Source organism: Leptonychotes weddellii, chromosome 15, assembly GCF_054177405.1.
Source record: "Leptonychotes weddellii isolate Sample4059 chromosome 15, ASM5417740v2, whole genome shotgun sequence".
NCBI classification, from domain to species: domain Eukaryota; kingdom Metazoa; phylum Chordata; class Mammalia; order Carnivora; family Phocidae; genus Leptonychotes; species Leptonychotes weddellii.
In genome coordinates this window covers 25,640,008-25,660,032 of record NC_138383.1, presented here as the reverse complement: position 1 = coordinate 25,660,032, position 20,025 = coordinate 25,640,008, and the positions used below count along the sequence as shown (strand labels likewise).

General features: G+C 40.0%; 1 long non-coding RNA gene across 1 annotated transcript in view; it reads right to left on the bottom strand.

Moving 5' to 3' along the window:
* The window catches only part of LOC145717361 (uncharacterized), a 27,743-nt gene extending 23,397 nt beyond the window's left edge, over positions 1–4,346 (bottom strand). The window contains exon 1 of the long non-coding RNA XR_014140527.1: positions 3,670–4,346. This is a non-coding gene — a long non-coding RNA (uncharacterized LOC145717361). The remainder of the gene's footprint in view (positions 1–3,669) is intronic.
* Between the last annotated feature and the right edge of the window lie 15,679 nt (positions 4,347–20,025).

Here is a 20,025-nt window from a genome sequence, read left to right as displayed (position 1 = left end):
ATGGGTATTAAGGAGGGCACATACTGCATGGAGCACTGGGTGTTATACGAAAACAATGAATCGTGGATCACCACATCAAAAACTAATGATGTATTGTATGGTGACTAACATAACATAATTAAAAAAAAAAAAAGAAAGAAGCAATGCTTATTACATTCTCTCAGCCTAAACAGCAGGGGTTATCCACAACCCTATTCTCAAGAGTTTTTTTGTGTGTTGCTATGGAAAGAGCATGGAATTTGGAGTCTGGACTCTTGGCCAGGTTCACTACCTTTGTCATGCTGAACAAGTCACTCTTTAAACTTCAACTTCTGTGTTTATAAAAATATGTGCAGGGTGCCTGGGTGGCTCAGTTGGTTAAGCGACTGCCTTCGGCTCAGGTCATGATCCTGGAGTCCCGGGATCGAGTCCCACATTGGGCTCCCTGCTCGGCGGGGGATCTGCTTCTCCCTCTGCCCTCTTCCCTCTCGTGCTCTCTGTCTCTCACTCTCTCTCTCTCAAATAAATAAATAAAATCTTTAAAAAAAAAAAAATATGTGCAATGTCAGACGGGCTACATTCCCGAAAAATTGAAATGAGATCATCCATGTATAAGCACCCACCACAAGTCCTGATACGCAATACCTATTTAGATTTCTTTTGCTTTTTTCTTGGGCTCTCAGGTATCTAAGAGACCAGGGCCAGGGGTGAGAATTGTATATATATGGATCAGATATTCCCAAGAGCTGAAGAACCACAACAGCAGACTGTGGAAAGGCCTGTGTTGGGGGAGAGAGGAGCAGAGATCTGGGTCATGGTGGAAAGAGGATTTGTGTCTGGAGCATGGAGTATCTCAGCTTTTGAGTTGACTCTGTCATCATTTGTGTGTGTGTGTCCAACCATATCTGTGTGTCTTACTTGTATTAGACAAGTTAAAGATAAATGATTGCCACTGGTTGAAAATGATACTGAAGAATGAGGGCCAAGAGAAAAAGAGACACATCTTGCTTCGACAAGGTTCGTGTAATTCCCCCTCCATGCGGAGTGTTTACCGTGTACGCTAATTATCCTGCAGCATAACAAGAACTCGGAACATTAGGACATATGCTTCAGATTAGGTTTGTTGCAAGTCCCGTGTGGTCACAGCAGTCAACAATGTCCATGAAGACCCAGCCTTGCTGGGTTGCTGCTCTTGTAGCGTGGCTATCCGCTCAAAAGTTTAAAAGAGAAAGAAAAACTGCTGATAGAGCAAATACAGACAGAGCAGATCTCCTAGTGAGGCTTATCTTGGTCTTCCCTGTCTTTGCTGTGAATATTTCCTTCATTATGACCTTAGCAGTGACATCCTGATTGGCCTTCTTCTTGCCTGGAATATGTTCAAATTTCCTAGGCATGCTGAGAACAGAATTGGAAGTTGATGGTAATGAGAAATGCTGTAATTACAAGGCATCTTAATATTGAAAAAGAAAATGGATCTTTAAATTTATTTTCATTAATAACACAGGACGCTGGCATCCTGGAACATAGCTCCCCTCTCCTCTCTCCTCCTCTTCCTCTCCTCGCCCTTCTTTCTTCACCCCTCCCCCTCCCTCTCTTCTTTCCCTCTTTTTCTTAATTTTGATCTTTATTGTTTGAATAAAACATAATAATAATACAAAATCATAATTTTATTTTATTTTTTTAAAAGATTTTTTATTTATTCATTTTGAGAGAGGGAGAGGGAGAAGCAGACTTCCTGCTGAGCTGGAAGCCCGACGTGGGGCTCCATCCCAGGACCCTGGGATCATGACCTGAGCCGAAGGTAGACTCTTAACCATCTGAGCCACACAGGGGCCCCCAAAATCATAATTTTAAAATGAACATTATTCAAATAAAACAGTACCATCATTATGTAAAAATAATAATAATAAAGTGTAGCTGCCTTTAAAAATTGCTCTTGTAATTACCGTTTTAACCCCAGTGTGACTGGGGAGGGAAAGCTTATTTCTGCAGCCGCAGCTTACACGCTGCCATGGTAACATCTGGGCTGCAAGTGAACAGTGAAGCTTGTCATAAAAATCAACTTTGGCAGGGGGAAATGACAGTGAATGGAACAATTTTAACTATGGGGGTACTTCCATTAGACAAAGTATATGTACAACTGTCTCCAGAGAGAAAAAAATATTGGAGAGTCTCCTCTCTGGGACCATCCTTAAGGTGGAGAGCAGTGGACCATTGAGTTAGAGACACAGAGCGCGGCCTCTGTTTACTTAGCCTTTTCCACTGTCTTTTTTTAAATGGTTTTGTTTTTGTTTTTAACATACGCATTATGTTTGTTAATTGTTAAAAGTATGTGCTGAAACTGCTGCTAGAAAATGGATTTTTCTCCAGCAAGTTAATTTAGCTGTACATTCAATCAAATTTGAAATCAAACTATATTTCTCCCTCAGGGTAGATTCCTCTGAAAATCATCTCCAGACTTTGGCAGGAGTAACTTGACTGCAAGATGGAGAGAGTAACGAGGCTGGGAGGAGAGTGGGGGGAGGAAAGACCAGTAAATTAAGTACCTGTCGACCCGAGTTTGAGTCCTAGTTCTGTCCCTTATTAATTTGTGATCTTGGGCAACTAAGAAGATACAGGAGCTCTGTGTTTCATTTTTCTCCTCTAATATAGGGAAGACAATAATGGTAAAAGTACAAGCAAGTGCTTTGTAAGTTACAAAGTACTATATAAATGGCAGTTATCATTACGGGAGTTAATTCCCCGTGAAAGTTTTAACTTTCTCTTTACGAGAAAGGCCCTTCTTTAGGAAGACCTCCTAAGATAGTTTCATTAGCCACGACTGAGAAAAGAAAAATGTCCTTTCCGTTGTAAAGCATGGTTTGGTCACATTGTTAATTCATTAATTCACATTCATTCATTCATGAATTCAGACATTCACTCATTCATTCTTATAGATGTCTGACATTTATTGAAATGCTAGTAAATAAAAGGCACTGTGCTAGGCAGTGGAGATATGACGAACAAGAATAACTTAAGCTCTGGATTTTTGGATCTTTCTTTATACTGGGAGATAAAGGCAAAACAAGTACATGAATAAAAAACTAAATTACAAACTATCATAAGTGCTACAAAGAAACCAAGAAGGGAATTAGAGAGGTTTTACAATAGGAGGAAAATGGGGCTAAATAAATATGATCAAAGAAGGACTACCACAGGAATTAAAGTTCTGAAGGACAGAGGTAGGGGAAATATTCAGAAGAAACAGCATGTGCAAAGGCCCAGGGGTAGAGAAGAATTTGGCTTACTGAGAGAGAGAGACCTGAAATTAGGCCAGTGTGTCTGGATCATGTAAGCCAAGGGGAGACAGGGTCAAAATGAGTGTGGAGACACAGCTAAACTCAGGAATTTTATTCTGTGTGAGATGGAAAACCATTGAAAAGGTTTTCAACAATGGAGGACACAAGTAGCTTCTTGGGCTATTTTACTATGAGTCTTTTTGAGTTAGAATTCTAGTTATTTTGCCAAGTACCTTAGCATACTTAAACATACAAGTACAAAACAAATTCTGGTTATCAGCGCTAAGGGAAATCTGAAGATTAGTCTGAGTTCATTTTTCTATTACCTAAGATACGTAAGTTGAAAACAGGAGTTGGTTTTATTAGTGGAAGGTAACTCCATCTTCCATTTGTGGTATGATGGCAAACTTACGATTTTGATGGTCTTTAGAACTGAGGAACAGGAAAGAACAGACTGAGGCTTTTCATCAGGAAGGCATGCATATAATGAACTGAAATTCTTTGAACTTAACTGCATCTAGGGAAAAAACACATTGTTAGAGGACTTTGTTAGCTTCCTATAAGTTTTTTTTTCCCCCTAAGACATTTGAGAATTCACAGAGTACGATTTTCAGCAAGAATATGAATAAAAGTTTCTGTTCTGTTGTGCTTTCTGTTTTAGAATTTTTGTTCTGGGCAGAATCCTGTCACTGAGCAAGAAATGCTAATTGGACATTTGATTCATCTGGACAGCTGTGAATGGAATTTTTGCTAACCAGCAGCAGATGTAGACCTAAAACAGCATGGCAAATGGCCATTGGCATAGATGTGATGTTAGCTGCATGGTGCCCATGCTCCAATCCACAAGCATTCAAAGTCTTTTTTTTCCTTGAAAGATTTTTTATTAAATATTTCTGTAAATTAATCTTATTGGTTGTAAAGAGCCAACCCAATTCACTGGCATGGGAAGAGAGAATCTGTCACAGTCTTTTTTTTTTTTTTAATTTTATTTTATTATGTTAGGCTAATCACCATATATTACATCATTAGTTTTTGATGTAGTGTTCCATGATTCATTGTCTGCGTGTAACACCCAGTGCTCCATTCAGTACGTGCCCTCTTTAATACCCATCACCAGGCTAACCATTCCCCCACCCCCCTCCCCTCTAGAACCCTCAGTTTGTTTCTCAGAGTCCATAGTCTCTCATGGTTTGTCTCCCTCTCCGATTTCCCCCTCTTCATTTTTCCCTTCCTTCTATCTTTTTTTTTTTTTTTTAACATATAGCATATTATTTGTTTCAGAGTTTATTAGTACTCCAAGGAGTGGATCGGTGAAGTTAGATGGGAAATAGTTGCTTTCCAGTTGAAAACACTGAACAGATGCTGGCATTATTAACAGAACTTTGCCTACTTGCAGCTCAGTCCTGGATAGAGCTGTCTGCCACTTGGTCTCCAAGTAATACCCTTTAGTTTATTTAGGGATAAATGCCTTTGGAAATGAACCACCCCAAAACAGGAATTCAGTACATTCAGAAGATGATACTGATCTTTCTTTTCTTCTTTTTCTTTGGATACTGGTCTTTCTTGTTTGCTTTTTTTCTTTTTTTCTTGTTTGCTTTTAAGTCTGATGAACAGGTGAACTGATTTTATATCAGATGCTGGTTTATTTAAGGAGTTACAATTAACCAGGAGTGAATCCTGAAAAATCACTCATGGAATTTACTATAAAGAAACAAAAAAACATGGCTTCTGTCTCCAGAGATTTTGATTTCAAAATTCTTCCTTGATGATTTTGATATGCACCCCTCATTGAGACTCTCATCAAAATAAGACTTTTAAAAAAGTTTAAGATCTCTATCATTAGTTCAACGTGTTGTCTATGAACAGTCAGTCACACCACACTCATGCATTATATAGTTCCTATAACTAAAGAATGAGTTGAGAGGAAATCAGAGGTTTGGCATTCCCAAATCCAGCTGGCCTGCGATCCTCCCTACACTGTCCTAGCCTGAATTTCTAAAAGAAATCAGGTCAACTTTTCCAATGTAGGTTCCCTGGCCTTGGTTCCCACTGTGTGAAACTGTGCCCCACTCTCCCTCTCATTCTGTGTAAAATAGAAGATTTTCATTGGTCACTTTCATTTTGGGGGGAAACCACATTTTCCTATGGCCACTTACATCTTTGGAAGGTTGCCCTCTATGAAGTGCTTCAGACGATCTATATGGCAGTTTTTGCACATTAGAAACTGTACAAAACATGGGGGTTTTGTTTTGTCTTGAATCACGCCCTTCTCTCCCTACCTGCCAAGAGATTCTGGTTTTATTGGTTGGGCCTGAGGTGTTTAGCTGTTTTAATGTTTTAATAGCTTTCCGGATGATTTTAAACTCTTTTTTTCTTTTAAAGATTTTATTTATTTATTTGACAGAGAGAGACAGCGAGAGAGGGAACACAAGCAGGGGGAATGGGAGAGGGAGAGAGAGAAGCAGGCTTCCTGCTGAGCTGGGCGCCTGATGCAGGGCTCAATCCCAGGACCCTGAGATCATGACCTGAGCCGAAGGCAGACACTTAACAACTGAGCCACCCAGGCACCCCCCAGATGATTTTAATATGCAGCCAGATTTAAGAACCACTGGCTCATAGCATCCTAGCTTGGTATCCACAGGTCTAAGGATCTGCCTCATTATATGAAGAACCATCAATAAAGAAAATCATTGGCTGGATTTATTATAAACATGCTGGGATGTGTGCAATTTTCATTATAACCTTATTATGGCTTGGCTATTTATACACCAACATGCAGATCCAACTGAGTTGTCCAACATTTACAGAATGGGACATGTTGTAGGGAGTGGCACAAGGTAGGCAGGGATCGGTCATGGTGGGCCTTATCTGCTATCCTGCATTTTGATCTATAGGCAATGGAGAACCATTGAAGGGGAGAAAGAAGCAAACTTATCATGTATCATCTTACAAAATGCAAGTCATCGTGACTGACCATCTGTCCATAGGCACCAATCATATCACCCCTGAGCCAACCCATAATGAGGGGATCCAGGCAAGAGATAATCTACTTAAGAAAATGCAAATCATCCATTTATTCATTTATTCACTGAACAAACACTTATTGAACACCTACTATGTGCCAAGCACTAGGGATACAGGATTTCTCAACCTTGGCACTGTTGACATTTTGGACATATAGGATATTGGGAGCAAGGAGGGGGCAGCTGTTCTGTGCACTACAGGATGTTTGACAGCAGCCTTGTCCTCTACACACCAAATGCCAATAGCACCTTCCACCTTCCACCATGCTTACCCCAAGCTGTGACAATTGAAATCCCCACGGGTTGAGGACCACTGGCATACAGGGATGAATAAAGCATACCCCCTGTCCTTAAGAAGTTTATAGTCTAAACTGGCAAAGAAAAGATGGGCATTAAAAAAGCCTAATTAAGGGTAAAAGTATCATACAAACTGTTAAGAGAGCTAATATAGAAGGGGAAAATATCTCCATTTAGGGTAAGCAAAGAAGACTTCATGGAGCTGAAGAGGCTTTTAAACTGGGCTTTAAAGATGTTCTGGATGCATGAAGGTGAATTGGAAAAGCTGACACTCAGAAGAACCCCTCAGCTCCACAGTCCCATTTAAGGCACTCTTTTGGCATAAGTCACCATACGCGTATTAGCTGATTTGGATCCTATTAATTGGACCAAGGTGGGCACCTAATCAATGTATAGGCTGATTGATGAACCATAAAGTGGCTTGCCAGAAATGATTTAATTGTGTGCTTTCCACCAGATTTTAACTTTTCTCATCCATTTTTCCCTCCAGCTTGATTTTAAGGTGATATGCACAAGTATGACTACTTAATGTTCAGGTTTCATTTTGATTGGTTGATACTTGGGCTACACAGGTCATTATATACCATGAATATACCCCTGACCTCTCCACCCAAGGACATCGTTCAGATTGTATTCTATGGGAATGGTGCCCCTAGAGTTGTGAAAGTCACCCTGCTTCTATCCACTCTCTCCCAGCAATATGTGAGGCAGATTAGAAGAGTGAAAGCCTGACATTTCTCTGCTAGACAAGGTTTATGTACAGCCAAGTCTCTTATCTCTTGTTCTCTTGACCTCCAACCTGCCTGACTTTGTGATGGGTGCTTGTACCCTCTGTCTCTATCTCTACCAGTAGAGTGAGTTAGTTCAGAGATGGTGGTGAGAGACCCCACAGCGTTTCCCAGTATTTCAATCTCTGCTTCTCCTTGTGTATATTCTTTAAGACTTAGAAGAGCAGGGGCAAGGAATTAGATGCTTTGCAGTGAACTTGTGTTCAGATTAGGTTTCCATGGAGCCATGTAGGAACTTTAGAGTCAGCAACGTGGGACAAGGGATAGGTCACATAGGAGGAGCTCCAGATTCCTGGCTGTCACTCTGTTCCCTTGACCTGGAATAGTTTATCTATCATCTATCTATCTGTCTGTCTATCTATCTATCTATCTATCTATCTATCATCTATCTATCTATCTATCTACCTATCTATCCATCATCTATCTGTCTCCTGGGTAAGATGTAACTTGGAATAAATCAAATAAGAATTTCTACTGTTTAAAGAAAGTTTCCTAAGTGCTGATACAATGGTTTTATTTTACTGCCTCAACTTCTCATTTTGTCATCAAGACTACTCTTCTAAGACAGCCTGCCTGGGCTCATACCCCAGCTCTATCACCTCTTGTGATGTGATTTGGGGCAAGGTGTAATCTCTCTATGCCTCATCCTTCATCTCTAGAGTGGGGACCAGTGTCAGCCTCATGGGGTTGCTGTTAGGGTTCAATGCAGGCATATATGGAAGGCATTCAGGAGGGTGCCTGGCACTTTGGGAGCATCATGCCAGAGGAAGCACTGACACAGCACCATTTCCCAAAAGCAGGGGGTCTCCCTTTTCTCTCAAATTCCTCCTCTGTTGGCTGCTTGTGCCTGGATTTCTCTAATTGGGACAACTAAAAAACACCATTCAATTGTCAATGCTTTTCTTCCTGAGAATGGTGAGGCCTTAGTCCTTGCCTGTCATACACACTTGCTGTAGGGATTAATTAGGCCCTTTCCCGAGATCAAATCTTGGTGTAGGTGAAGGGGGGTGAGGGAGGAGGCCCAGGAAGAAGAGATGGGGGGCTCCAAAGCCAAGTTTCTATTTCTCCCATTTTTCCAAGTGATAATTTCAAGTCCTCCAGTTTAGAAACTTGTTCTTTTCTCTCCATCCTTTAGGTCATTCATATCACCAAACTGCAGATGGCTTTAGTATGGCTCTCAGAGCCACCTCTTCCTTCCCATTGGTCTTTTACCAGCCGAGTGCAGGCCGTCATCATCTCCCTTTTGGACTGAGGTGCTCACCAGGCTCCCCACTGGGTTTCTTAAATTTGGGCTTGACCTTCTCTAAACCATGATGGACATCACTGATAGGTTCTGTGGCCGGCTGTTCTCTCAAACTGTGCTCAAGAATTAGACAACCCATACTTTTTGGCCTGGCTTAAAATCCTCACAGTTAGGCTCATTATTCAACATTATTTCTGATTCCTGTGCACATGATCCCTTCATCTATTCTGGTCACCCCCCTTCTCCCTCTTTTACTCTTCCTTCCCTGCAAGGTCCCTGTTTCCTTACATTGCTCATGGAGTCAATGTCTTCTAAGCTTACTCCCTGCTCAACAATCTAGGATTCATGCTAGATTCTCAGACTGAAATGTCTTCTTCAAAATATATCCCACCTGTCTTTGAATACCCATCTCAAAACACCAGCCCTCTATGTAGCTTTCATGAGTGCTCCAGGCTAAATTCACATTTCTCTTTTCTGAGTGTTTGCTGGCACTCAAATTTTTCTTAGGTCTTTTGTGCCTTTGTATAGTGGTTAAGTACATGGTATTTGCAGTCAGACAGATGTGACTCCAGGTTTGAAATCTGGCTCTACCAATTATTATCTGAGTAAATTAACTTCTCTTGGTGTCAGTTTCCTTATTAGAGAGGCTGTTTCGGCACAGTGACATAAGACACAGAATCAGGGGTCACACTGTTTGGGCTTGGATCCTGGTTTCATCACACACTAGCTGGGTATGCTGGAAAGTTAGTTAACCTCTCCAAGCCTGAATATCTTCATCTATAAAATGGGCATATTAACAGTAGAAACTTCAGAGGATGATCGTGAGGATTAAATGAGGTAATCCAAATAAAGTGTTTAGCAAATTCCTGGAAATGCTTATTAAAATGGGGACCAATCTCTCTTGGGAAGAGTGATTCTTCCCCTCTTCAGGTATTTCTTTCCATGCAGAAGGAGCTCAAATGGAGTAAGAGCCCTAGTTTCCTTCCTCCCTCTACTTGTCATACCTTGGAGGGGGAGTGTAGAGTGGAGCAATGGAGTTAAGTGACTTGATTGACACATTTGTGAAGAACAAGTACATTATGCTTGGCTCAGCTCCTCCCTTGCTTCCTCTCGGGAGTGGGTTGCCCACATGAATTATGTCTACTTCTCTGTTGCTCCCTGCTATACATTTTACAGAGGATTGCCTCTCCATTAGGAGGTATGCCATTGTCCAGAGATACCTTGTGTGAGTTTATTTACTTTTGCAGTACTGAAAAATCCAATCATCTGCAAATATATGCTCTATTGATAATAAAGATGATATGTTTGGTATCTTTGTCTTTTTTTCAATTCATTCAGAATTCAGGGAGACAGAATATTCCTTATTGGATTCAATAACACCTATTTCTTTTGGTTTTGGTGATGCTTAAATTATATAATGCATAAAACTGTACACTAGGGTTTGTATAAATTGGAATTCCTTACTTATGTAGAACAGGAATCTATTGAAAGGCCATAAGATTACTCACATAATCAATAAGAACTATACTCAGAAAGGACAGGAGATAAAGAAGCTCTGGCAAGAACCAATGGAGAATTGTCTTGGGGCATTGCCACCCAGGATACCAGTTCCAATTACTTTCAGTCTTCTTGTTACTCTGCTCAAAGTTCAAATTCCAGGGAGAGAGTCTCTGATTCATTTGGGTTAGGTCATATGTTCACCCCATAACAGTGAAGCAAGGCATTGTGACTGGGAACCCCATCAGACAGTGACCAATGGGTCATATTACCCCCATCCTCTCAGTCACAAAATGGGAAATGAATGCTAGATGACAAAATCAAACAAATATGCTAATAATTAGCCCCTACCATTAATAAACATGAATGTAATTATTCTCTCATCAATTCCCTAAGTAGATTTAATGTGTCCTAGAGAGAAATAACTATGTCTTACACTTCTTTCCATACTTCACAGCATTAAACATAGTTTCTTTCCATTCTTACATCCAAGAGCACATCTTGATTTACCCTAAATATCTCCACATCCTATTCCTTGATGCCATGGGTTTTTTGGGGTTTTTTTGTTTTGTTTTTTGTCCCAAACCATTTTATATCCCATTTCTAGGCAGGCCCATCCTGAAGCATAGTCTCTTCTGAGCACACTGGGGCAGTTAGTGAGTATATATTGATTGATGAATTATGAAGATGAATTGTCATTACCTATTATATTGAAAGGCAGCATGTTGAGTAGGCCTTTGCTCAGAAGGCAGAACACAATGTGAGCCATTACTTTTCACTGTTAACTCAAGGATGTGGTTTGATGGTCAAGCACAAGAGAGAGGATAATAGAGTCAGAGAGTCAGAGACTGAGATAGACTCAGAAAGAGACAGAAGAGACCAAGACAAGAATAAGGACTGAGGTAGATGAACTATAGTTTTCCATGGCCCCAGACGGGTCAAAGGAGAATAGTTATTGTTTAGGTAAAAGTTGTTGAGAGACAACCGCTTGGTATTTTGAGAAAGATGGATGGTCCACTGTCATAACCCTTCAAGATAATTCCTTCTGAAAATTACAGACCATGATTATCTTTCATGGTGAAGAGTGCCCTTTCCCCAGTAGCATCAGCATTATGGAGACTGCTGGAAGTATAGAACCTCAGGCCTCACCCCAGACTTATGAATCCTATTCTGCATTTTGACTCCCAGGTGGCTCACATGCACATTATAGTAGCCCTGGGGTATTCAGAGATCATTAGAGGGGAGACTTGGTTTTGACTATTCCCTTCACCACTCTCCAGCATGTGACACTAGAAATGACTTATTCCTCCTGAGTCTCAGCTTCCTTACCTGTATAGTGGAAAGGACATATCTGCACTCATTGTTTTTAGGGCTTCTTGGACATAACAAATGCAATTTGAATGTGCAGGTACTTTGAAAACTGGAAAGGGCCCTGGAAATGGAAGCTCTCCAGTCACTTACTCTATGTGGCTGGGGAGGGGACAATGACTTTCCTCCTGGTTATCACTTGTGAGTTTAACTTTACCGCTATATTCTTTCTTTCTAGCTCTGAGTAAACTCTAACATGTGTGAAGATGTGAACAAGTCAGCAGATGATGCATTTATTTTTGAACATGTTAATTTCTTTATCAGCTCTATTTATTTTCTGAGGGCATCACTGTATTACATTAATGCTTCAAGTTGTTAACAATACCAGCTGCCACTGCGGGCATCACTTATATTCACAGCGTAAAAGCCCAAGGGGTAGCATGGAAATTGCCATCCAAACCCCAGTGCTGGATTCCCTCCTTGGCATGCTTTTCATCTCCCCTTGGGAGAACAGAGCTACCATTCCCTCCCCTGTTTTCAAAGCTTTTTATTTATGATAGGATTTGGCTTCTCTGCAGTTTATTTTATTCTTCTCTAGTGGATTTTAAGGCCTTGGGGGAGCAGAGACTCTTCATAGTTTCTTTCTTGTCTCTGTTTCCTCAAGGCTTAGCACATAGTAGGGATGCAAGAAATATCTGCGTAATTCGAGTGGTGGAGGAAAATATAAAACCTACCATTTTATCTTTATTCATTCATTTGTTCTCAACATCAGCAGAACTTTTAGGTAAGTGATCTTTGACAGTATAGACTAGATCTTGTGCTCCCACATGCTTTCATAGCACACTTCAAAATGCTCATCAGTCATATATGCATGCATCTTCAGTGAATGTCTCTCCTGACAGTTTGTGAACTCTCTGATAGCAGGGATCATCTCTTATTCCTCCCCATATCCTCAGGGCCCAGAACAATATCTATCACATAGTAGGTGTTCAATAAATATCTGTAGAATTAAAATGAGTGGTTTGACATAGATTCCAATTTCTGAAGATTTCTACTGCAATACTGTGATTTATAAGAAATATATATTTGGTCATTCATATGACCAATATATCTCTTTTCTTGGTTGTTCTATCTAGTAAGTAAAATGTTTCTCTGAGTTCTGCGACCTGCTCTAGCAAATTAATCAAACCCGAGGGGGCTGCTTTGGGAACCTTTGACTTACAGCAGATTTACAGAAGTAAATCTACCTGAGCTAGTGACTGACATCTGGAGTGTGAGGGAATGTGGGACAGGGGCAGTTTTGTGGGACTGAGCCATCAACCTGTGGAATCTGGTGCTATTTCTGGGTAGAGAGTGTCAGAATTGAGTTGAATTAGAAAACACCCAAGTGGCATCCAGAGAACTACTTGGTGCTGTCTGGGAAAGCTTGCCCCACTTTCCACATTGGAATTGGGTCTAGAGCCCTAATTTACCTACCTTTGCTGCTCCTTTCCACAACCAATTTATTTCAACAGTAAACCTTTCCCAGTTGGAAATCGGGCCAATTTCTTCCCAATTTAAGAAGTTTCCCTATCAGTTCTCCCCTCGCCACCCCTCACCACTGGCCTACTGCCTGGAGAGAAGGAAAGTAACATTTATTGAATGCCTACTTTCAAAAATATGTGACAAGTGTTACTATCTCTACTTTTCTAGTGACAAAAAATGATGCCCAGAAGGTAAGTGGCATGACCAAGGTCCCAGAGCTACTAAAAGGCAGGATTTCAACCTGCATCTAACTGAATTTATAGTCACTCCTTCCACAGAATGACATTTGCCTGTGTAGGGGATGGAAGATTCTTACATATTTTCTCTCTGGCATCTGTTCTTCAAGGTAGCAACTTTGTCTGAATAGGGCCGCAGAACTAACTGGTCAAAGTTTGAGAAGAGTGATATTCTGAATTTAATTCCTTGTATAGATTTATTTTAACACGAGTCACTTCGTAACTCAACCTTCACTCTTCCATACCAAGCGATCTCTTTCCAGCTGGGGCATGTAACTTGACCGTGGTTCATTCCATCTTTCTCAGATCTAGGGCAGTGATGGCCAGCCTGTTTCTTGTAGATGCTTGCTGGCTGATCCTTTCATTGGTGGTAGGAACTGGGTTAAGGCTCAACGTAAGTTCTGATGCAAGTGTGTTTGGATTGTCAAGAAATATATATGTCCCTCTCTTTAGCCTAGAGCCTGTTCAAGTCACATACTTCATAAAGTCTAAAGAAGAAAATGGTCATCAGTATAATTACTGTTTGGCTATAGACCCACCAATAACCATTACTTAAAAATATATATTCTCATAACTTATACTTCATTTAATCTACTACTTAATGTTGTAACTGATTTTTTGAAGCATTCTTTCAACATCCGTTCACCAAATACATATTCAATGCCTATCTTACACCAGGCACTTTATGAAGTACTGAGAATGGCAGGGAGAGAAATCATGGGTCCTGGCCTCAAGTATAATTCATTCCCACAAAGAGTGCTCACATCTGCCTGATGGACTCAAGGGAGGTTTTCCAGAGGAGGAGGCTTTGATGGAGACTGGATCGAGGGAATGAACATGTCTGGAGGCAGTCAGGTGGTAACTGAGAAAAGGATGTTGTATGGTAAGGTCATGGTCCCTAAGAATGAATGTAAAAACAACAAATTCTATAGTCCAATCATCTCTGCCCATGAACTATTATTTAATGGCTTTAAGATAAAAAGGATTTTTTTTAAAAGAAGAGAAAAGGAGCATCTGAAAACATTCAAGGTCACAGTTGTGCTCTGAGCACATTCTAATAGGTTTTTCCTGTCCTTATGTGGTCATTTTGATAGAAAAGAACTCTGCATTTCAATTGCCAGAAAAGAGCCATCAGGCTGAGCAAAGAGAGAAGCCCTTCATGGGGTCCTTTAAAATCCGGTGTGGATGCCGTGCTCTTGATGGAGACAAATGGGACAATCTGGTCACTGACAGTGGAGTGGCAACTGTGATAAAGGGCCCTTCTGTTAATGGCAGTGTCCTCTCCAACCAAGCCACAGGGCGCTCTAGAAAAATGGGTGTGCTTTCCGGCCCCATGCATTTTTTTTTTCTCTTGAGAGAGAGAAACAATTTCATCATACAGCTGAGGGGACTTGGGTCAAAGTTACACTGGGGGCTCTGGTTAGACTTGATGAGTAGATGGGCAGCTTATTTTAAATGGTGGCTCACCATATGACTCATTCATCGCTGTCTCATAACCCAGAAAGCATCTAGTCTAAATTCTTTTTAGAAAAATGCAACCCAGAATGGTCCAGCAATTTACCCAAAGTCACACAGCTGATTAGCACCAGGTCTCTATTAATCCAATGTGACCTTATAATTAAGTACTGACCTGCCTTATTCAACATAAGTTATTTCATTAATAATCATTTACTGAATGCTTCTGGTATGCTAAACACCTCATTAAGCCATGGATTAGTTTCAATGGAGAGGCAGCATCCAGTTGTGAATCAATGCTCACTGCTTTTGGGCCTTGGACTAGTTGCATAATCTCTCTAAAGCCTCAGTTTTCCCATCTGCAAAATGGAGGAGATAATAATAGTCACTGTTGTGGTGGGTATTGAGGAGGGCACATTCTGCATGGAGCACTGGGTGTTATGCACAAACAATGAATCATGGAACACTACATCTAAAACTAATGATGTAATGTAGGGGATTAACATAAGAATTAAAAAAAAATAATAGTCACTGTTGCCAGGACATCATGACAGTTAAGTGAGATAATGCATTTAGAGATCAGCATGGTATCTGGCCGACTTAATACTGGGGTCACTGTGATTTAATCCTTCTGGGCTCTTCTGCCAGAGCAAAGATCTTTACTCTAATTATTATTTCTGCCTGCCCTAAAGGTGGTTATGAAAGGTTTATTTTCTCTGTGTTGCTTCCATTCTAAGCCCCTCTAAATCCCCGACTGACAACTCTGGAGGGCTGAAGCTTATCTCCTTCACAGCCATCCCTTTCTCTAGATAGCTCTTTCCTCCTCCTCCGGTTCTTGGCAGCCTCCACGGGAGGCCACATTCGGATGTGTTCTCTCAATACACCCTCATAGCCTTGGGAGGGAGTTTTGTCAATGGTATGTCCCCATCTCCTGAATCCATTCTTAGAGGAACAGGGGCCAGCCCCTGATGGAATATCATCCATCTCTGAGCCCAGCCAAGTTTGGGTTGGCTCACAAGATCTGGGACTTGTCTTAGTCTCTGACATTCTAAGAAAGGGTTCCATGGAGCCCTGGAGTTAAAAAAACACACACATAATAAGCAGCGCTGCACATCAGCCTTTTTGGCAAGAATCAAGGGAAGAGAACAGCTCAGCACATACTTGGCTGTGCACACTCTTAACAGCATAATTGAGTTTTCCTGGTTCCTTTGGAAGCTTGATCACCTCTAATGTAACGAGTCATCTTCTCGGCAAGGTTTTTGCACATGCATGAACACCCTGCTTCTCTGGTCTCCTTTTGCAAATCATCCTCCCTGTGAGTGAGCATGCAACCTACTTTTGTGCACAGCTAGTTGGAGGGAATGCTGGCCATTCCAGTGTGCATTAATGATGGCAATACATTTCGGAAGGAGGCAGAAACTTCAGCAGAGGTCTGGAACAGATTTGTGAAATGCTCTATCTGCATAAGGCAGCCCTCATCCATCAGTGAATTCCTTAGCCCCACAGCTTGTGAGGCTCATTTGAATGGGTTACCTTTTGTGGTTTCTTTGTCCCTTTTAATTTAAGGAATGAGCTTTTAATTTTGGATCTCTTAAGGAAATTTTGGAGCATCTTGTCTTATTCTTTTTGTCATCTGGGAAAATGAGGATGTAGCTTTCAAGTGGGGCAAGAGGAATGACTGTAGAAAAAGAGACTTTTTTTTTTTTTTTTTTTGGTTGGTAGGGGGAGACTTACATCACATCCATTTGCCATTTTAAACTTAGTGACAACTGGTCCTCAGAGAGGTTAATTGATTGGCAGAAGATCACAAGGACCTTGTGTATTTCTCCCCAGGTTAATCTGCCTTCAAAGACCATGCACTACAACAGGGATAAAATGATTTCGTCATTTTATTACCTCTTCTCCAATTCAGGAGTTCATTTTTTATCCTCAAATTAGCCTTCTCACACTTCTTTCTGTGTTCTTTTGATGTAAACATCATGCATCTTTTAGGATCTGGGGCACTGCATATTTTTCCCATTTAAATTCCAGAAAGGATATATTTTCCTTATATACTTAGCTTTTTTCCAACACTACACAGTTTGATTTACTAAACAAAACCACCCAAGTTTCTTCTAATTTGATTTGTGTTGAAATTGTTTATACAGTGGAGCAATTAATTCTTTTTTTTTTTTTTTAAAGATTTTATTTATTTATTTGAGAGAGAGAGAATGAGAGACAGAGAACATGAGAGGGAGGAGGGTCAGAGGGAGAAGCAGACTCCCTGCCGAGCTGGGAGCCCAATGCGGGACTCGATCCCGGGACTCCAGGATCATGACCTGAGCCGAAGGCAGTCGCTTAACCGACTGAGCCACCCAGGCGCCCCTGGAGCAATTAATTCTTAAAATCTCTTTTCCCTGATGTTAGCTGGACATATAGCTAGAGATTTTCTTTCCACATACTGTTATTATCCTGAAAAATTCCTATTTGTGGCATTTAGTATCTAAAGGCATTTGTCCCAGACTACTCGTTTATTTCATATTTTTGGTCATAAATTCATTTATGTTTTAGTGTCAGTAATAATTTGAGAGGCACTTATAAATAAGTACTTGTACAATAGCAATAGGACCTCTGTTTAATAGAGAACGTGTGCAATGGGGTTGGCCTACATAATTTTGCAGTTTGGGAAGCTGCAAATTGTTGTCCGTCGCTGGGGCTCTGGATTCATGGGTGGAGCCAGCAGATGACAAAGCAGTCTGGATTTATCCTGAAGGTGATGGTACATCATAGGGTGTTTCACCCCTAAGTATGATTTTTGCTGTGGATTTTTTGTATAGGTGTCCTTTGTAAGATTGAGAAAGTTCCTTTCTATTTGGGGCTTGTCATAAGATTTTAAAATCATAGAATGGACCTCCCCCTGCTCATGCTCTCTCTCACTCACTCTCTTTCAAATAAATAAATAAAATCTTTTTTTTTTTTTAAAGATTTTATTTATTTATTTGAGAGAGAGAATGAGAGACAGCACAAGAGGGAAGAGGGTCAGAGGGAGGAGCAGACTCCCTGCTGAGCAGGGAGCCCGATGCGGGACTCGATCCAGGGACTCCAGGATCATGACCTGAGCCGAAGGCAGTCGCTTAACCAACTGAGCCACCCAGGCGCCCCTAAATAAAATCTTTTTAAAAAATCATAGAATGGAGATGACTTCTATTAAATGCTTTTTCTCCATTAAGATGAAAATATAATAACTAGCCTTTATTTTGTTAATGTGGTGAGTTAATTGTTCAAGTTTTTCAACACTAAACCAATCTTGCTTTCTCAGAATAAATCTTTCTTGGTCATAATACATTAAACCTTTTTAAACACTGCTGTATTTGATTTCCTAATATGTTGTTTATGATTTTTGCATCTTTATGACTGAGATGATCCTGTCCTGTTCACTTCTTGTAATGTCCACGTCAGATTGTGGCGTAACAGTTTTGTTGGCCTCATAAAATAAGTTTGGGAGTTTTCCATTTTATGCTGTTCTCTGAAGCAGTTTGTATATAATTGGCTATGTCTTCTTTATTTATTTTATTTTATTTTTTAAGATTTTATTTATTTATTTGACAGAGAGAGACACAGCGAGAGAGGGAACACAAGCAGGGGGAGTAGGAGAGGGAAAAGCAGGCTTCCCACGGACCAGGAAGCCCGATGCGGGGTTCGATCCCAGGTCGCTGGGATCATGACCTGAGCCGAAGGCAGATGCTTAAGGAATGAGCCACCCAGGCACCTCGGCTATGTCTTCTTTAAATGTTCGGTAGAATACACTAATGAAGCCATTTGGCACTGAGTTTTCTTTGTGGAAATTTTAAAATTATGGATTCAATTTCTTTGATGTTATAGGATGATTCATAATATTCCATTTTTCCCATGTTAGTTTTAATAAATTGTATTTTTAATGTTAATTTTTCTTTTTTATCAAAGTCTAAAATTTAATGACCTGAATTGTTTATAATATTCTCTTGTTATCTTTTTAGTATCTGTAAGATCTATAATGATTTTTCCTTTTTTCTTACCTAAATAGCTTATTTTTCTTCTGTTTTCTCTTGATTAGTCTTGCTAGATAGTTACTTTTATTATTAGCTAGTCAATTTTATTACTCTTTTCAAAAGATCAACTTTGGTCTCTGCTGATTTTATTATAAGTTTCTCTCTTTCCTTAATTTCTGCTTCTACTATTTTTTTTCCTTTATTCCATTTTCTTTGGAACTTGCTCTTCTATTTCTAATTTCTTGAGATGATTGCTTGACTCATCATTTTCTGTCTTTCTACTTTTATAATACATACATTTAAAGGTAGATATTTCCTGTAAGATGCATCCTATAAGTATTTTTATGCACTGTTTTCTTGATCTTTTAGTTTAAAATATTTTCTAATTCTAAAATTTTGATTTTGGGGTGGCTGGGTGGCTCCAGATGGTTAAGCATCTGCCTTTGGCTCAGATCATGATCTCCAGGTCCTGAGATAGAGCCCCACGTAGGGCTCCCAGCTCAGCGGGGAGTCTGCTTCTCCCTCTGTCTCTCCCCCTGCTAATGCTCTCTCTCTGCATCTCTCTGTCTCAAATGAATAAATAAAATCTTTAAAAATAAATAAATAAAATTTTGATTTCTTCCTTTGAACAATGAGTTATTTAGAAGGGTATTCCTTAATTTTCAAACACAGGGGAATTTGTAGTTTTTTGGTCATTGATTCTTAACTTAATTGCACTATGGTCTAAAAATATATTCTGTATGATTTCAATTCTTTGATATTGGTTAAGACTTGTTTTATGACCAATGATACAGTTAACCTTTTAGCCACTTCATATGTTTTTGGAAAGAATGTGTATACACTACAATTATTGAGTAGAATGTCCTTAAGTTACAATTAGATTATGTTTACCAATTTGTTGTTCAGATGTCCATACCTTCACTGATTGTTTTTGACTACTTATACTGTTACTGAAAGAAGTATGATTAAAAACTCCTAAGATATTAGATTTGCCTATTTCTCCTTTTAGTTCCATCAGTTATTGCTTTATATATATTTGGCCTATGTTATTTGGTGTATATAAATGTGTAACTGCCACATCTACCTAGCAAATGAAAGCTTTTTCTTTTTTTAACATGAAGCTTATTTTTTATTCATTTGTAATGCTTTTGGCCTCTAAATGTGCTTTTTTCTGATATTAATTCAACGACTGTAGCTTTTATTCAATTATTCTCCTCATGGCATATCCTTTTTCATCCTTTCACTTAAAAAATTTTAAGGGGGGGCAGACCAAGATGGCGGAGGAGTAGGAGACCTGGATTTCGTCTCCTCTCAGGAATTCAGCTGGATAGGGATCAAACCATTCTGAACACCTACAAACTCCACAGGAGATCGAAGAAAAGAAGAGCAA